The 20,490-nt window shown below is 38.3% G+C and overlaps 1 long non-coding RNA gene across 1 annotated transcript in view; it reads right to left on the reverse strand.

The window, feature by feature from the left end:
* The window catches only part of LOC124137246, a 116,614-nt gene that overhangs the window by 41,669 nt on the left and 54,455 nt on the right, over window positions 1–20,490 (reverse strand). The window contains exons 2-3 of the long non-coding RNA XR_007219957.1: window positions 12,481–12,560; window positions 10,455–10,566 (exon numbers count right to left, since the gene is read on the reverse strand). This is a non-coding gene — a long non-coding RNA (uncharacterized LOC124137246). The remainder of the gene's footprint in view (window positions 1–10,454; window positions 10,567–12,480; window positions 12,561–20,490) is intronic.

Raw genomic sequence — 20,490 nt, forward strand, 5'->3', positions numbered from 1 at the left:
TTTTCAACATATAAAATTAAACATGCATTTCAGGAATTTTGTTATGCAGCTATTAATGTACATTTATGGTTTCAAGAAAACAATTTGTTTCAAAATTAATGTTTTACACATCATGCCTTTGAATGAGAATGTCAGCCTTGGTGACAATGATTAACATGATTTAAATAGATTTTTAACATTGAAATATATGAAGTTGTCATATATTATTCGTTAAAACCGAAGGTTCTTTGTTTGTTTGTTGTTTAACGCAGCATTCAGTAATATTCCAGCTATATGACGGCGATCAAAACAAAAGTCCCAGCCCAGCTGCAAATACATATATGGTGCTCGTAAACAGGGACAAATCTGATGCACTCAACGACGCCATATCAACTAAAATGTTCCAACTCAGTTCTCATTAAATAGGAATTACTAACCTTTCCGGTGAATTTTGATTGCATTTTTAAATTCCAAAACAGAGATAGAGGCATATCTAAACCCATACACCACTCATATCAGAGCCCTACCCTGACAGACACTGGTGGCAATTAGATATTGAAGCTCAGACTGTCTGGAGATACAACACTATCAAGAGGAGCATTAATACCAGTTCATGTGTTATTTCCCCACTTCATTAAACTCTATATTCATGTATTTGAAAGAGATATTAATAATGAAGTGCTACCGAAGTCTTGACTTCCATTCCTTCTTTGAGAAGAGGAGATTCTACCCCAAGTACGGTGGGTGTTTGGTTATTTATTTCTCATTTTTTAACAAAATATTTTTCTATGACTTCATAATATTAATTTGAATAATGTAAACAATCCCTGTTCATTATGTAGAGGGTATTTTGTTTCATACACTCATGTAATATGTGGACATTAATAAATATAATTGTTCGTTAAACAATAAGACCATTATTTCATAAATCTTCAATATCGTAGGGTGACAGTAACCATTTTGTTATCTTAAACGCATTTTTTAAAGATTTACAAAAATGATAGACAAATAGATGATGTCATGAGCTCCCCGTCAACAGTGAATAGAACTAGAACTATCACTGGTTGTTACTCAGATGGTCAGAAATAGCATTAATCAAACATCCAATAAGAAATGTGATACTCACTTTAAAATTCATCATTCTCAAACTTCAGTCAGTTAATTCCAAAAACAAGCAACTCTAGAATCAGATCTATTCATTCAATTTCCTAATCTGTTCTTCAAAGCCGTGGTGATAACTTAATTATTAACTAAGTTGACAAGTTTCATATTAACATGTAATCTAATATATTGTTTGGTACTTGACAGATGCCAACTGGAATGATATTTACCATAATTCATAGAAATATGTACTGACCATGTTTTGGTTCATCATGTCACATGACAGTTTTGAAATTTTTTTCTTGGTTGAAGCTATCTTTTACTGGGCTGCCCCCAGCATATTTGGCATTGAGACATCGCCGCATTCCATGCTTCATAATTTGATTCCTTCAGATTAATTTTTTTTATCCTGCCCAAAGTCATGTCTGACTCAAATATCAGATTCCCAATTTAAAAAACTTCATTTTTTGTCAAAAAACTTGTGATTGTATGATTGATACTGATTAGAAGAAGTCAAGGAGCCTGATGCAGGGGACTGTGGCCACAGCGATAGGCTATTTACAAATAATTGCTTGGGAAAATTCTTTCATTGTTTCTTATTAAAAAAATATGTTTTTGATATGATAGCGAAAATATGTGTATTCAGGCTACTCACTCATGTCCGGTCTGACATCAAAGATAAAGGATTTACATGTTTTCTCAGGGCAAAAATCACTTTGGCAGCCTTATTGAACTTTTTCCCCCACGTCGTCTTCGTCTTCTTCACCTCCTCCTTCGCACTATCTAATTTCTTTTACATCATGGTGATCTCTCTTCTAAGACAAATTTATGGCTTAATTGATCACAAACTCTCCAATGAAAGTATAAGAGGAAATCTGAAACATGATAAAATTAAAACTCAGACTTTGAAAAGAAAAATTCAATGTTTAAAGTTTCTCACAGCATCTAAACTTTAATGTAGTTTTGTTGTGGTGACTGCTTCCATATCGTTAGCGTCCAACTCGGGGTAATTGTGCCGTAATTAAATCATTGTGAATCACAGCGGCAGTGATAGTTACGCTGAAACTAGTTTTTTTCTGAAAAAACTTACTGCCTTGAGTCACCTTCATCAAATCTTATATTTATAAAAATGGGGGACTTCCAAACTTTGAAGAAAACAATCAAGTTTTATTGCAATATCAATCTCAATGTCATGATTAAACTTCTCCAATTATCCAAGTGCGTGGAAGTGGGGCAATAACAACATTGTACGTGTGAGGCAGCTGTATTTCTGTATTTGATTACTTTGACAATGTGGTCATATGGCTGGGTATGGGAGCAATTGTCGCACAATATGGATGGGTCGAAAAGGAAATTCTGTGCCTCATGTGCCCATATGTGTGATTGGTTCTCTGACATACGAGCAGGCCACAGACGGGATGTCTGATCGACCATTGTCATGCACAATGTCAATGGGTTTTCCGAAACATTACAAGATTTTCTGCTTCAAAGCTCACACTTCTGACAAATAGATCCTGGTGCTATTCAAAAATTTGAAAAGAGAAGAGAGGTTTTATGTCTTGATTCTCTCATTAAGTAGAATATATTGCAGGATGTTAACATTAATCTTTAAATATCATATTTCCAGTGTCATGGATAGAAGAGATGTAGGACCTGGCAAGCTGGGCTGTGACTGTTTGCAGATGAAATTGATCCTTTTTCAGACAGAGAGGTAATAAATGACTTTTATTACCAATAAGTATGCCACCTTTTAATATTGGCTGTAAAACACAGAAAACTTACGTTTTTCTTGATGACTTGAAAATTCATCTAACACTTCACACTGCACTGTACAAATTAACCATGAAATTAACAGATTACAAGAAGCACACAATAAAATATACAGTTATCATGAAACAATGGATTAACTGATCCTGATGTAACCAATTTAGTGCACCGACTGCAAACTGGCAGTGGATGAAGAAAATGCAGAATACATTTATATTGGATGACTTCTCTCACACCAGCACCCATCACATGTCTAGATAGAGCTGAGAAGGCACTGTTTAAAATCTGCATACTCTTTGTAGGTCTTGGTGATCATTAGAATTATTTTTTTTTAAATATCTACAAAGTAAATTTGATAGGCTATATACACTGGGTTATGTCAATTGTACTGTGTACTGTATATGAATTGTCCATCAGCACTCAGAGGGAGCTAGCCAAATGTACAATGTCTTTGGAATCCGGCCAAATTTCCCACTGTAGCGCCTTAACGTTTCGCACAGTAGAATTTTACATATGAAGCACACAGCTTAAATGGCTCCAGGGTGTTGTTGACCACTGTTGACACATTTCATCCAGTGCTACACTGCTACTTTCTATAATTTGTTTTTAGAAAGCTAATGAATTTGAAAATATTGGTTGTATGTTTCTGGACTAATTTCAAAAGGGTGCACGGTGGCCCAGTCGTCTAGGGCTCTGCAATTCGCTGTGCAGAGTTGCATCCCTTCCACACACCAGAAAACTCTGATTGTGGGTTTGAATCTTGGTTTTGTCCCCATTATGTTTCTAGGTTTGTCAGCGCCATACCTGTGCTAATGCGTTTCACCATAGTATAAATGTCAAAGACCTGCATCACTTGGGGCTTTCCTCCCACATCAAGCTGACATGCCCTGACATAGGTAGATGGAATACTGTCGCAACTCACTCACTAATTTAATGTATAGGCAACTGAAGGCTATGTAACTCGGTATAACATACTGATGGATTAGCACCATGAAAAAGATGAGCTTAATGATTTGTTTGTTTATTTGTTTCATGTTTTTAAACACTGCTCTCAGCAATATTCCTGCCATATGATGCTGGTCTGTAAATCATCGAGTCTGGACCAGACAATCCAGTAATTGACATCATGAACATCGATCCACGCAATTGGGATACAATGACATGCATCAACCAAGTCAGTGAGCCTGACCACCCGATCCCGTTAGTCACCTCAAGCATAATCACCTTTTACGGCAAGCATGTGTTGCTGAAGACCTATTCTATCCCGCATCATTCCGGGTCTCATATTTGATGAGTCATTTTGGAATACAAAAACAATATCTGAAGCAAGTTTTATTATTTATATACGCTGGCTATAAACAAGGATCGTAATGTTTATTTGTTTATGACAAGTTGTCAAGAACAATAAGCAAAATAAGAAGACAATTATCTCACCAAACCCACCCCCACAACTTGCAGAAGAGCCAGTCATTACCTCAATACATGCAAGAATTAAACCAATTCTGTTCATCTATTTTTGCGCAGCTTAAAGATAATGTAAACTCTCTATATCTGCAAGACAGAGATCTGCCATTGTAACACAGCCCCTAGAGTTCAAGACTGAATCATTCTCAGCTGAATCATCATGTGAATTACAATAATGTTTTCACTTGAATTCAATGTCTAATGTTGATTTTGTTCTTACATGGAACCACCAGCTCCAAGTCTCTTGATCACACACAACAGATGTAGACTCGCTGGAGGCAAGCAGCTCACTGAGGTGCAGTTGTTACACAAGTGAACAGCTCCTTGCAGTAGCCATTGAGCAACACCACGGTGAACAATACTCCAAACAGTCCTCCTGTTAGTGATTATTTAATTACTGATAATGTACCACTGTTGACTGATCGAGCCCCAGCCACTGCAAACAGGAGTATTGATATTCTGGCAAATATGACTTGACGCCGCCAAAGTGACGAACAACAGTTTCTGACATATGGATGACCCACAAATATCACATACTTTCATGTGCATTATATCTCAAAGTCCACCAAAAACAAATTATGGAATTATTTTGCCAATATTCCACATCTTAATTTTTATCGAGACAACACAAGATTGTAATTTGCAATAAACCTATAGAGATGTGGTTATTAATCCCAAAGTTCAAACCCTGTGGAGCCGAACTGTCTGGTGTTACCATTCTCTTGTGTCTAATTGATCAGATCCGTTGCGGCAGAAAAATAGCATGTCAGTTTACACTGTCGACTTAATCTAATCAATGCAGAATTATTCCTCCCATTTGGTTCTGTGTGTCTGTTTGGGCCATCATTAACGTTTGCAGTAATTCTATTTTCACAGTTTTCATGTCCAGATTTATCAGCGAATTTATAATGGAAAATTAAGCTTGAAGATTTTCATTATCAAATGTGACAATACTAGCACTTGCCACAGAGGGAGATAGAGATAACAGAGGCAGCCATTCGCAGATCCGTCATCTTCTCTGGCAGACAGCTCATGAAACTGAATACTAATGGATTAATCTCACTTTGTGATGGATGAGAAAAGTGAAAAATATAGAAATATATTACATGACAAGCCTGGGAGTTCCCTGAACTTGATGTTGATATTGTATTTATTGCACAAGTGGAAAGTATTAATTATTTTTACCAAATTGTAGATATAAATCTCGGATATTGGAATTAAACTGTCAATTGAAACTCAAAAGTTGAAACTTTAAAAGTTCATGTCAATACCAATGCAGCAAAATTCTGCTTGTTTAGTTAGCTGTGAAATAGGCTTCTGAAAGATGCTTCATTTTGATATGAAAGATGGGAACATTAGCACCATCAGGAGCAGCCACTAATTTGAGCAAATAATTGTTGAAACTTAGAAAAATAGAAAGTCAGGGTAAGTTTGAAATGGGGCATGTCATTCTTCACAGGACACAAAGGACATACCTAATACTAACAGCACAAATTAAGAGGTGAGGTGTGGTGAAATGGGGGTTAATGTCGCGTCCAAGAATATTGCACATGTGTGTTTGTGGCTGCTTGTACTAGTCCGGACTGATGCCGATTTATAGTGCTAGCACACAGAGATACTATGCTGCAGTTTAACATGAATACCCCACTCAGAGACAGTATACTGACTCTGAGTCGACCAGTCCTTGTTTTATCTCCTGAATGCCGAGCGCCAGACAGGGTAACAACAAGTACCATCTTTTAACGTCTTTTGGTATGACGCAGCCGGGGAACGAAACACCTGACCTTCCACTCTCCGGGCGGAGGTTCTACCAATAGGCCACGGAGGCGGTCAAACAAATTAAGAACATGCAGGCTTTGGAAAAAACAAACATTTTTTTAGAAAACTACCTTGATAAATGTAAAAGAAGAAAGCACAAAGTGCATTCACTTAATAAAGACACAGTGATCACCAACTAGGACTAGGACCTCACAATACATCACCAACCCCACAAAATTAATGTTAATGTACTAGATGTGCAACTATTTATGATCAAAAGGATTAAAACATTACATTGCAAAATTATGAAATCGACAGAAATGAATTACTTGATAAGCTAAATAATGACTATGATCATTTTAAGAACATTCCGAATGAAGAAAATTCCTCTTCATGATATCAATTAATGTTCCCGACTCCACCATTAATATCTGTTCCCATTTATTCCATTCTGCATGATATAATACATACCACTACAACATTGGTCATGTCACATAAGTACCGGTACAGCAATTTTCAAAATTAGTTCTTTTTATTCTTGTTTGTGATTGTTTTGCCTTTGGTCATAGAAAACATTACATTATACACACGCAGCTAGGACATAAGGTTAGTCAGTTAAATTATGATTTATGTAGACTAGGAATTAAAGACAAACAGGGTATTTATGTGGTAGTTGATGTGAAAATGCATATAACTGTTTCTTTGAATGTGACTTGTTTTATGAAGAAAGAGACATTTTAATTTGAAACATTAACAGTATAGCCGAAAATACAACTGATCTCAATTTGATACTCAATGGAAATGGGGATATACAAGATAACATAAATATTTCAATTATGTACAGAGTTATACATGTATATGTAATACAAAGAGATTTATGTAAACTATATTTTTCTCACTGTTCACTTATCTTTCCTATTCTTTTCTTTCCTTCTGCTCCATTCATGTTTAGTACAAATTGTAAATCAATATCTGGGAGAAGATGTCCCAAGTTGGAGACCTTGTACCCAATCCCATTCACTTTTTGTGAATAAAACATGTTTAAATCAATGAAGCAACTTTTGCAACCTGCCTAAACTATGGGGTGCTGTTTGCAATAAATATCTCATATAATCAACTCTATTTCTGAATGGTAAGGCAATCATTGCTGAGCATGCTGAGATTGTCAGGTAGAGACCTAAAGCACATGGTAGGCAGTAATTGGGTTTGCTACGGTAGCCACCCACCACCCAGTCCTTCACTGCTGGTTCTTTGTCTTCCCTGTGTTTACCTGTGAGGGTATTACTGCATGCACAGCCTGCCCCAGTGACAGGACAGCTGATAAAATGCTTACAAGCACCTATTGAGCTGTCACATCAAAGGAGCACAGTGATAAATTTGTCTCCAAGGCCCTTACAAAGTGTTGACTTACTGGTCTAGGGTGTGTGTTGATGGTGGGGACAGTGAGGTGTGTGTTGATGTTGGGGACAGTGAGGTGTGTGTTGATGGTGATGGTGGGGACAGTGAGGTGTGTGTTGATGGTGATGGTGGGGACAGTGAGGTGTGTGTTGATGGTGGGGACAGTGAGGTGTGTGTTGATGGTGATGGTGGGGACAGTGAGATGTGTGTTGATGGTGGGGACAGTGAGGTGTGTGTTGATGGTGGGGACAGTGAGGTGTGTGTTGATGTTGGGGACAGTGAGGTGTGTGTTGATGGTGGGGACAGTGAGGTGTGTGTTGATGGTGGGGACAGTGAGGTGTGTGTTGATGGTGATGGTGGGGACAGTGAGGTGTGTGTTGATGGTGGGGACAGTGAGGTGTGTGTTGATGGTGATGGTGGGGACAGTGAGGTGTGTGTTGATGGTGGGGACAGTGAGGTGTGTGTTGATGGTGGGGACAGTGAGGTGTGTGTTGATGGTGGAGACAGTGAGGTGTGTGTTGATGGTGGGGACAGTGAGGTGTGTGTTGATGGTGGGGACAGTGAGGTGTGTGTTGATGGTGGGGACAGTGAGGTGTGTGTTGATTGTGGGGACAGTGAGGTGTGTGTTGATGGTGGGGACAGTGAGGTGTGTGTTGATGGTGGGGACAGTGAGGTGTGTTTTGATGGTGGGGACAGTGAGGTTTGTGTATGATGGTGGGGACAGTGAGGTGTGTGTTGATGGTGATGGTGGGGACAGTGAGGTGTGTGTTGATGGTGGGGACAGTGAGGTGTGTGTTGATGGTGGGGACAGTGAGGTGTGTGTTGATGGTGATGGTGGGGACAGTGAGGTGTGTGTTGATGGTGGGGACAGTGAGGTGTGTGTTGATGATCGGGACAGTGAGGTGTGTGTTGATGGTGGGGACAGTGAGGTGTGTGTTGATGGTGGGGACATTGAGGTGTGTGTTGATGGTGGGGACAGTGAGGTGTGTGTTGATGGTGATGGTGGGGATAGTGAGGTGTGTGTTGATGGTGATGGTGGGGACATTGAGGTGTGTGTTGATGGTGATGGTGGGGATAGTGAGGTGTGTGTTGATGGTGATGGTGGGGACAGTGAGGTGTGTGTTGATGTTGATGGTGGGGACAGTGATGTGTGTGTTGATGGTGGGGACAGTGAGGTGTGTGTTGATGGTGGGGACAGTGAGGTGTGTGTTGATGTTGATGGTGGGGACAGTGATGTGTGTGTTGATGGTGGGGACAGTGAGGTGTGTGTTGATGGTGGGGACAGTGAGGTGTGTGTTGATGGTGATGGTGGGGACAGTGAGGTTTGTGTATGATGGTGGGGACAGTGAGGTGCGTGTTGATGTTGATGGTGGGGACAGTGAGGTGTGTGTTGATGGTGGGGACAGTGAGGTGTGTGTTGATGGTGATGGTGGGGATAGTGAGGTGTGTGTTGATGGTGGGGACAGTGAGGTGTGTGTTGATGGTGGGGACAGTGGGGTGTGTGTTGATGGTGATGGTGGGGACAGTGAGGTGTGTGTTGATGGTGGGGACAGTGAGGTGTGTGTTGATGGTGGGGACAGTGAGGTGTGTGTTGATGGTGATGGTGGGGACAGTGAGGTGTGTGTTGATGGTGGGGACAGTGAGGTGTGTGTTGATGGTGGGTACAGTGGGGTGTGTGTTGATGGTGATGGTGGGGACAGTGAGGTGTGTGTTGATGGTGGGGACAGTGAAGTGTGTGTTGATGGTGGGGACAGTGAGGTGTGTGTTCATGGTGGGGATAGTGAGGTTTGTGTATGATGGTGGGGACAGTGAGGTGTGTGTTGATGGTGGGGACAGTGAGGTGTGTGTTGATGGTGGGGACAGTGAGGTGTGTGTTGATGGTGGGGATAGTGAGGTTTGTGTATGATGGTGGGGACAGTGAGGTGTGTGTTGATGGGGGGACAGTGAGGTGTGTGTTGATGGTGGGGACAGTGAGGTGTGTGTTGATGGTGGGGACAGTGAGGTGTGTGTTGATGGTGGAGACAGTGAGGTGTGTGTTGATGGTGGGGACAGTGAGGTGTGTGTTGATGGTGATGGTGGGGACAGTGAGGTTTGTGTTGATGGTGATGGTGGGGACAGTGAGGTGTGTGTTGATGGTGGGGACACTGCATGGTGCTTACAAACAAAGCAAATCCTGGCATGGTAAAGGGAGGTAATTCTGTAGCTCAAATTGATCACCTTAGACCACTTGAATATCTGTACCAAGGAACAATGTTTATTATCTATGAGGGCAAACATATGTGCCCTTGGGTCATATCACGTCACAAGACAACAGTGTATTGTTTCCGTCATCCAGACAGTATTGACATCATTCAACAAATTGTGGTTCAGCTTAACTTTGTATGTAGACATCTTCTTCAGCAATAAATAGAACATTATAACAGTGTTCATGTCATACTATGTTTACGACACTCGTACTCTCGCTCAGGAAATACTGGAATATAGACATTCATGTCGTAAATATAGTATGACACTCATGTAACATCCTGTATTTATAAAGTCTTTGAAAACTGGCCAGTGATGTAGATACTGAAGGTCAAGTGATTGCATGGCACTGCCTGCTTGTCTGAAAACCATGAAACCAATGAACCAATGAAGCTGACACTTAAAATGCTTCATCCCATCATTGTTCAGGAGGTTCAAATTCGATTTTCAATATGGCTGCCGGGGAAGCCATTTTGAAAAAGCTGTTTATGGCCATTACTGGGTCATTTCTGTTCAAAATATGACGAAATTTGCTACAAGTCTAGTAAGTAGTAAGCCTTAACATATATATGTTTCATTTTTTGGCAACATTTTACATTTTAATCTTGATTTGATCTTGCACTTTGTCGATACTGAAAGCTGTCCATTACGTACACAGCCATTTTTGTTCAATGAAATATTGTATATGTGTAGTTAGAGGGGGGCTCATCACACGTTCCGTTTTTGATATTTTAAATTTTTACCTTGATTTGACCTTTGGATGATGCTCCTGAGTTCTCTAAAATGTGCCCTAGGCTCTGCAACCAACTGTAAGAAGTTGAAACTTCACACGCTTGTTCCCACTAGTGAAGACACCTGAATTTGTTCAAGAGGTTTATGTAAGATTTTCAATATGGCTGCCACAACAGCTATATTGAGAACAATTAATGGCCACTGCTCAACCATTCCTGATCAAAATATATGCAATGCTTTTAAATTTCTTTCAAAATGCCTTGTGGCCTTGTAAACATCTTCTCCGCTGAAATTGTCAGACTGAGGAAGACGAAATTTGTCGTCTATATTTCTCCTTATAATGACATCAATTTTGTTAAGATCATTAGGATTTTAGTCTGCTTTTCTGTGAATCAATATAAAGAATTGCATGGCATTAGAAAACAATTAAAGGAAGAGAAGGCATGTTAGGCTCAGAAGTGGACTTTGTGCAAAGTAAATTCAACTGTTTTACTATTTTACATTGCAACAATGCTATACAATAGTACAGTCATTCATGCAGATTTAGAAACACTTGGGAATTGTTGTTTCTTTTATATATGTTAATGCATTCATTTTTAGTATTTATGCAGAAAAAATTTGAATAGCAACAATGAAAGCAACTTTTATTAAACTTTTATGCTGTCATTTTTCACATCTTAAACTGTGACTATATGTACAGGTGAGCTACAGTAATGTGGCATAATGTTTTAATTTCCATTAAAAAAAAATCATAAAATGTGAATATTTTCACGTTAAACAATGTATATTGTGTATGTGGTAGCTACACTTTATGTTTGTGAGTATGTTTCTCAGCTGTTGTGCCTGACAGTCATTGAAGTGAAACCTGTTGACATCACCTGTGTCTATTTAAAGAGTAATGTCATGAATAAAATTGTGTAAAAACATTTTACGTTTTTCCACCTCAAATCCCTTTGGTTATTCAGCTGTTGCCAATTTCTGGATGACGAGGATGCTAATCCTCAGTTGACATTGATAGACATAAAATTTATTCTAAATACAAACTTTCCCATCTTTTCCATATAGTGGACCATTAATAACTTACCAAGTTAGACATTTATTGCCAAATCTGATATTACATCTTATCATCCAAAACTGGCTCCCACAGGAGATATCAAGTGATATCTACACTGTAGATATCGCTGCAATGAAATTGCATCACAATGCTTTGCAGACCATTGTGACATCATTGGTTACCAGACGTCACAATCAAATGACATCACTAATGGCTCTGCTACTAAGCTGTTAGCAGAACATTTTACACTTGAGACACTGCTCATTACTGTCTACAAACTGAAAAAGTTGGAAGAATGATGTTGGATGATAAATAAAATCCCACCCTCATGTCTTTTGATATCAAATATATCAACACTTGTTGATAAAAGTGGAAATAATCCTCGGCAAGCCTCAGAGTTTTTCCACTTTTATCAAGTTGTGTTGATATACTTGATATCAAAAGACATGAGGAGCCTCAGAGTTTTTCCACTTTTATCAACTTGTGTTGATATACTTGATATCAAAAGACATGAGGAGCCTCAGAGTTTTTCCACTTTTATCAACTTGTGTTGCTATATTTGATATCAAAAGACATGAGGAGCCTAAGAGTTTTTCCACTTTTATCAACTTGTGTTGCTATACTTGATATCAAAAGACATGAGGAGCCTCAGAGTTTTTCCACTTTTATCAACTTGTGTTGCTATACTTGATATCAAAAGACATGAGGAGCCTCAGAGTTTTTCCACTTTTATCAACTTGTGATGCTATACTTGATATCAAAAGACATGAGGAGCCTCAGAGTTTTTCCACTTTTATCAACTTGTGTTGATATACTTGATATCATAAGACATGAGGGTGAGATTCTCTATTTAAATATTTAATCATATTTAAAAAGTATTGATGAGAAATTTGTCAATGGGTCTTTTCATTTGAAGAAAAACCTCCAGTTTAACTCAGCAATATTGTGCAACAGAGCATACATTGTGTCCAACTGTTACTTACTGTTCAACCACTCCACGGAGAAACATCAGACTGCATTCCATCAATATGATGTACTTGTGACACCATGGAAGAATGGAAATCTGTCAAAAACAAAGTTATTTCCTAAAACAATGTCCCTTGAACCAGAGATTCAAGTTAGTTCAATAACCAACTCTAATTTGAACATGATCAATCAACTCACCAATACTTTGTTGGTTTTTTCATAGTCAAACAGCTGAAAAAAGAAATGAGAATTCTTTCCAGATTAAATTTTGTACATTTTTTCCCGAGATGAAAGATCAATCATGTTTGAATTAGGAGAATTATGTTAGTTTTTGCAACAGAAAACATAATTTTCTCTTATCAAGGCATAAGAATGAGCGAGTGACAATGTCTGTTTTATTACATTTTATGGAATATTTCTACAATGATGGATGCTTAGAATATTAGAATATTAGGTATTGTTGATTATAACACAATGTCCATAACACTCTATGAATAGATCTAACTTGTGTAGTATTGTTGATCATAAAACAATGTCAATAACACCATATGAATAGATCTAACTTGTGTAGTATTGTTGATTATAACACAGTGTCAATAACACTATATGGATAGATCCAAACTTGTGTAACATTGTTGAATATAACACAATGTCTATAACACTATATGAAAGATCCAACTTGTGTAGTATTGTTGATTATAACACAATGTCTATACCACTATGAATAAATCCAACAAGAGTAGTATTGTTAATTATAACACAATGTCCATAACACTTTGTGAATATATCCATCAAGGGTAGTTTTGTTTATTATAACACAATGTCCATAACACTATATGAATAGATCCAACTTGTGTCATATTGTTGATTATAACACAATGTCCATAACACTGTATGAATAGATTCAATAAGGGTAGTATTTTTGCTTATAACACAATGTCCATAACACTATGTGAATAGTTAGGTGTAACTGATTTATCACAGATGGCAACAGGCTCACTTACAAATAAAGTGTAACTGATTTATCAACACATGGCAACAGGCTCACTTACAAATAAAGTGTAACTGATTTATCACACATGGCAACAGGCTCACTTACAAGTTAAATGTAACTGATTTATCACACATGGCAACAGGCTCGATTACAAGTTAAATGTAACTGATTTATCACACATGGCAACAGGCTCGATTACAAGTAAAGTGTAACTGATTTATCACACATGGCAACAGGCTCTTTTACAAGTTAAGTGTAACTGATTTATCAACACATGGCAACAGGCTCACTTACAAGTTAAGTGTAACTGATTTATCAACACATGGCAACAGGCTCACTTACAAGTTAAGTGTAACTGATTTATCAACACATGGCAACAGGCTCTCTTACAAGTTAAGTGCAACTGATTTATCACACATAAGTATAGTATTGCTAATCTTTCAAGAGACAGCATGACTGCATGTGAATATCAACAAGTTTTGCATGTATACCCTGGTATGTCTACAATCCTGACTATCAACATACCAAACAGTGTCGGATTAGCTTACATTAAAGCAAGATCCACAACACACAAGTCTGATGTGAAACATCTCACAGTAGAGTCAACTACGGTTATAACAAACTCAAAGGGACCACTAATTTTCGTTCGTTCTAACCATAGTTCGCTATAAGCCTATATACAGCATATGTACAACAAATGGCCGGGACTAAAATATAAGTTTGTTATATCGGTCAGTTGGTTATGAGCGTGTTCATTATAACCGTAGTTTACTGTACATATTTTGTTATGATTCTTGTTTGCTTGTTGTTTTATGCCATAGTCAGCAATATTCCAACTTTATATCTTGGTTGCAAACCAGTGGTTGATAACATGATCAATGATAATACACAATCAACCAAGTCAAAGAATCTTACCATCCAATACCCATTTAGTACACTCTTAGAAGCATGGTGATCTCGGTGCCTGTTTTGAACTGGTATCAGATGCAGGTCATATGATCAATACATTATGTTTCGCCCCTTTTAGACTCAATTTTTGCAAAAGAACAAATAAATACTTGAGTTTTACCAGGAGTGAGTGAGTGAGTGAGTGAGTGCATGAGTGAGTGAGTGAGTGAGTGAGTGAGCGCAAGCGTGAGTGAGTGAGTGAGTGAGTGAGTGAGTGAGTATGGTTTTACGTTGCTTTTAGCAATATTCTAGCAATATCACGGCGGGGGACACCAGAAATTGGCTTCACACATTGTACCCATATCGGGAATCGACCCATGTCATGACCAGCGAACGCTTTAACCACTAGGCTACCCAACCGCCCCAGTTTTACCAGGAACTGACACTGGTTCACACAAAGCTAGCTACACTTTTCAGATACCTGTCTTCAGTTGAGTTTCTCTTTGTAGCCCATGAGATAACAGATATAATGTATCTCAGTTTAGACATGCAATATCACTACACATTTCTGTATGGTGGTGTACAGTTTTAATTTTAATTTTTTTAATTTTTTTAATTTTTAAGGCAATAATTTTTAGTATAAATCAAGATATATATTTCAAAATTATGTAAATAATAAGAACAAGTTGTCCCTATAAGAGACTGGAGTGAACTGTCCACATATCTAGACTTGTCTGTGAGGAGGATAAGATTACTAAACATCCATGGACTTATCTTTCCGCACAGCCTTGGAGCAAGGCTAGTGTACGGTGTCATGGGGTAGAGGAACCTGGTTACATTGTATGGGAAGCGTTTTGAAGCATCTGCTAAAACACACGTTTATAATTAGCCTTAATGGAAAGATCATACAAATGTTTTGAGTATGTTGTAATTGTAAAAGCAATATTTACAAAACAAAACCTAAACATTCAAGACACAGCACTTTGAAGCAATGAGAAAAAAGTATGTTGTTATCAACTTGTGGACATTTCCTCCTTCTGGGCCTGGAGAGAGCTTTGAGTGATCTGTAGAAGCTAGTAGGTGCGGACATCGATGTGAAATTTGTGACAGGACTGTTTGAATCTTATCAGCCCATCAGCTACAACTGTGTGAAGAAAACACTCCAATATAAACATTATCAAAAGAGTGTAAATTACCATGAAATTACTTATGTCAAACTTCAAAGGCCAGAGTCTGACATAAACTGTGCCAATCACGGTGATAGGGATCTAAAATGCCAGGCTTCGGTGATTGATGGGATTTTAGTAGCTCAGAGAAGGAAAAATCTCCACACAGCAGCTTTTACTTTTATGATCATTGAGATTAGGACAATTACAGTTAATCTCCCTTATTTACTCTGTTTATCTTTCGTTCCATGTCATTTTACATCAAAAACGCTACCCTGGCTCATGTTAAACATAATTACACAATTCAAAGCAATTGCATAAAGAACTAATTTATTATAGCGTTTTGAAAATGTCAGGTAAATTAGGAAGTGTATTTTCCATACTTCTTTTTTATATCTGTGGCTGGGTGCTGCCACTGATCCAAGCTCTAGCTGTGAATGATTGCAATGAAAGTGATCAACACACTGATCACGATTGGCCATATATCACTGCTGGAAGCAGCAGCTGTAGCTCACCTGGTCACTGTTCTCAACGCCCAAACAACAACTGATTTTGTCCATTTCACTTGGGTACTTTACACATTATGCCCACATATCACTGTATCAATTTGCTGTAGCCCACTTGAACACTTACTACACTCTACATACTATAGCCTACTTATCACTGTAGCAAGGAGCTGTAGCTCACCTGAATACTTCCTTCACTCTACATACTATAGCCTACTTATCACTGTAGCAAGGAGCTGTAACTTACCTGAATACTTCCTTCACTCTACATACAATAGCCTACTTATCACTGTAGCAAGGAGCTGTAGCTCACCTGAATACTTCCTTCACTCTACATACAATAGCCTACTTATCACTGTATCAAGTTGCTGTAGCTTACCTGAATACTTCCTTCACTCTACATACAATAGCCTACTTATCACTGTATCAAGTTGCTGTAGCTCACCTGAATACTTCCTTCACTCTACATACTATAGCCTACATATCACTGTAGCAAGGAGCTGTAGCTCACCTGAATACTTCCTTCACTCTACATACTATAGCCTACTTATCACTGTATCAAGTTGCTGTAGCTCACCTGAATACTTCCTTCACTCTACATACTATAGCCTACTTATCACTGTAGCAAGGAGCTGTAGCTCACCTGAATACTTCCTTCACTCTACATACTATAGCCTACTTATCACTGTAGCAAGGAGCTGTAGCTCACCTGAATACTTCCTTCACTCTACATACTATAGCCTACTTATCACTGTAGCAAGGAGCTGTAGCTCACCTGAATACTTCCTTCACTCTACATACAATAGCCTACTTATCACTGTAGCAAGGAGCTGTAGCTCACCTGAATACTTCCTTCACTCTACATACAATAGCCTACTTATCACTGTATCAAGTTGCTGTAGCTTACCTGAATACTTCCTTCACTCTACATACTATAGCCTACTTATCACTGTAGCAAGGAGCTGTAACTTACCTGAATACTTCCTTCACTCTACATACTATAGCCTACTTATCACTGTAGCAAGTTGCTGTAGCTCACCTGAATACTTCCTTCACTCTACATACTATAGCCTACTTATCACTGTAGCAAGGAGCTGTAGCTCACCTGAATACTTCCTTCACTCTACATACTATAGCCTACTTATCACTGTAGCAAGTTGCTGTAGCTCACCTGAATACTTCCTTCACTCTACATACTATAGCCTACTTATCACTGTAGCAAGGAGCTGTAGCTCACCTGAATACTTCCTTCACTCTACATACTATAGCCTACTTATCACTGTAGCAAGGAGCTGTAGCTCACCTGAATACTTCCTTCACTCTACATACTATAGCCTACTTATCACTGTAGCAAGGAGCTGTAGCTCACCTGAATACTTCCTTCACTCTACATACTATAGCCTACTTATCACTGTAGCAAGTTGCTGTAGCTCACCTGAATACTTCCTTCACTCTACATACAATAGCCTACTTATCACTGTAGCAAGGAGCTGTAGCTCACCTGAATACTTCCTTCACTCTACATACAATAGCCTACTTATCACTGTAGCAAGTTGCTGTAGCTCACCTGAATACGTCCTTCACTCTACATACAATAGCCTACTTATCACTTAAGCAAGTTGCTGTAGCTTACCTGAATACTTCCTTCACTCTACATACTACAGCCTACATATCACTGTAGCAAGTTGCTGTAGCCCACCTGGGGCGGTTGGGTAGCATTCGCTTGTCACGATGAAGACCTGGGTTCAATTCCCAACATGGGTACAATGTGTGAAGCCCATTTCTGATGTCTCCTGCCGTGATATTGCTGGAATATTGCTAAAAGCAGCGTAAAACCACACTCACTTACTCCTTGTAGCCCACCTGAATACTTCCTACATTCCACATGTCATAGCCAACATATCACTGTAGCAATTTGCTTTAGCTTACCTGAATACGTCCTTCACTCTACATACTATAGCCTACTTATCACTGTAGCAAGGAGCAGTAGCTCACCTGAATACTTCCTACACTCTACATACTATAGCCTACATATCACTGTAGCAAGGAGCTGTATCTCACCTGAATACTTCCTACACTCTACATACCGTATATCGCTGTGTATAAGGCGAGTTTTTCGTTCCTAAAATGAGGTGGTTAAGAAGGGGGGTCGTCTTATACACGGAGTCGAAGATCTCACATTTTTTTCCACTGGCGATATCAACCGGCGTCCGATAGCCAGCCCAACATTTGAAAATAAAACTTCGCATTTCGTCCTAAATAACTGTTCCAATAACTATTTACATACATAAACATGATTTGTATCTCTTTTCCTTTAATAAAGTATAATAATTTCTGCAAATAAAGTTGAAAGACCCTCGCCTCGATGCAGATTGTCAGCTGACACAGTAAAACAATCAACATCCATGAGTTGAGAGCCGGAAGTACCGGTAAGCATTTGCATATTGCACATGGGACCTAACATGTGATAACCGGTGAAGCTGAAATCAATACCCGCTGTTTTTACAGTTGTATTAACAACTGTTGGAGACGGTGTGTATAAGTGATTGTGGAATAAACACGCTGAATGTGAAGCAAACATGAGCCTAGATAGTTACAACATAGTTAATTGGCGATTAAATTACTCACTATTGTCTCTTATATGTTATTACTTCATAAATGAATTTTATTTTACGGGCACCAATTTGGTGTCGTACCGTGTAAACACAAAATGGCAACATGTGCTGGAGTTACACGCGCGACCAATCATCATTGAAAAAACAACACAAGATAAACATATTTTTATTGCATATATAAGGTTTGTGTGCGCACTTGTGATGTGCTTCATTCCAGGTCGCCTTATATACGGAGTATAGGATTTTGGGTTGATTTTGAAGGCGTGTGCAGGGGGGTCGTCTTATACGTGGGGTCGCCTTATACACAGCGATATACGGTACTATAGCCTACATATCACTTTAGCAAGGAGCTGTATCTCCCAGGGATACTTCAAACATAGACTTGCACAAGTCTCTAAGACAATGATTATTAGTTTAAATCATAATTTCTAGATTATATAAATAATAAGAACAAGATTTCCCTACAAGAGACTGGAGTCCTGTCCACTTATATAGACTTGTCTATTAGAAGGATAGAATTACTACACATCCATGGACTTATCTTTCAGTACAGCCTTGGAGCAAGGCATACCAAAAAACACACATTCTTGTAGCTGTTTGCTGTAGCTCACCTTTCTAAACTGCATATAGTATATATACTTTGACACATCACACACTGACCTAAATGTGTCCAACACAACAGTATAGCCAGTATTGTAGCATGTTTGGTAGATCACCTTGAGTCTACATATGCCACCAGGGCCTAGATTTTCGAAACTATCTTAGCGAAGATAAATCTTAACAACTTACGTTCAAAGATAAGATATCTTAAGGTTAAGATAAGATAGATTTTCGAAACTATCGTAAATCTGTCGCAGATCGTTCATAATTCAGAGAACTCATTTGTGTTAGAAATTGAAAAAGCAGGGTGTTTCCCAATGACGTCACTGGGATTTCCCAGCTGTTGACAATAACAACAACATATATAAGTGTCAGGGAATTCATGATCACATTGTCAGGTCACATTGTTTAACATGCACATATTTTAGTGAAATTCTGTACAATCCTACATGTAGACGTTTTGTTCTTATGATAAATGATGCCATGACTACCCGAACACAAATAGCATTCGTGTGCCATGCAATAGCATTTTTCAAAACCAATAAATGTTATAATCAATAAGTATAGTGTTACCACACTTTATCTATTAGAATTGAAATAATGTGCGAAAAGATACTTCACTATTTTCCCTTCAAATGGTCCTCTCGTGAGCGCGCAGAACTGTATGATATAAACACATCGCGTACAAAGTCAAGGATGAAAGTAAGGGACGTTATTCTAAATGACAATGACGACACCTTTGATCAAACTGCATATGCGTTCAGCATTTAACATGCGTGTTCTAGTCTGATGTTAAGTGACGTATACTGTATATTTTAGTGTTTATGTCAAAAGTCAAGTTTATATTAGTGTAAACACCAACATTATACGTGGAAACACTCAAAACAAAAATTGTTCAGGAAGCAGCGCACCCACAAGCAAGTTTATATGACAATCTAAGCTTGTTAAGTTTGTTTTGTCATTTATTTATCCAATATATTTCACGAATTAACCAAGGACTTAAATACAATATCAAGCTATTAGTATTTAGATGATGAAATAATTTTTTTAACTATCTAGATCCATAATTATTTTCAAAATTTAAAAGTGACACTAATTTTCGTTCGCAAAGAGAGATAATTTAGGAATTGTCAAGTTATGTTGTCTCATGGAACACGCCACAAGTTAACATACATATAATGTAGTCATTTTCTATCCTTTTGATTTAAGTAGAGCCAATAAACTTATTTGTGTGATTTCATTTAAATCTGGCTGAGGA

Source organism: Haliotis rufescens, unplaced genomic scaffold, assembly GCF_023055435.1.
Source record: "Haliotis rufescens isolate VD_foot unplaced genomic scaffold, xgHalRufe1.0.p SCAF_11, whole genome shotgun sequence".
In the NCBI taxonomy this organism is placed as follows: Eukaryota; Metazoa; Mollusca; class Gastropoda; order Lepetellida; family Haliotidae; genus Haliotis; species Haliotis rufescens.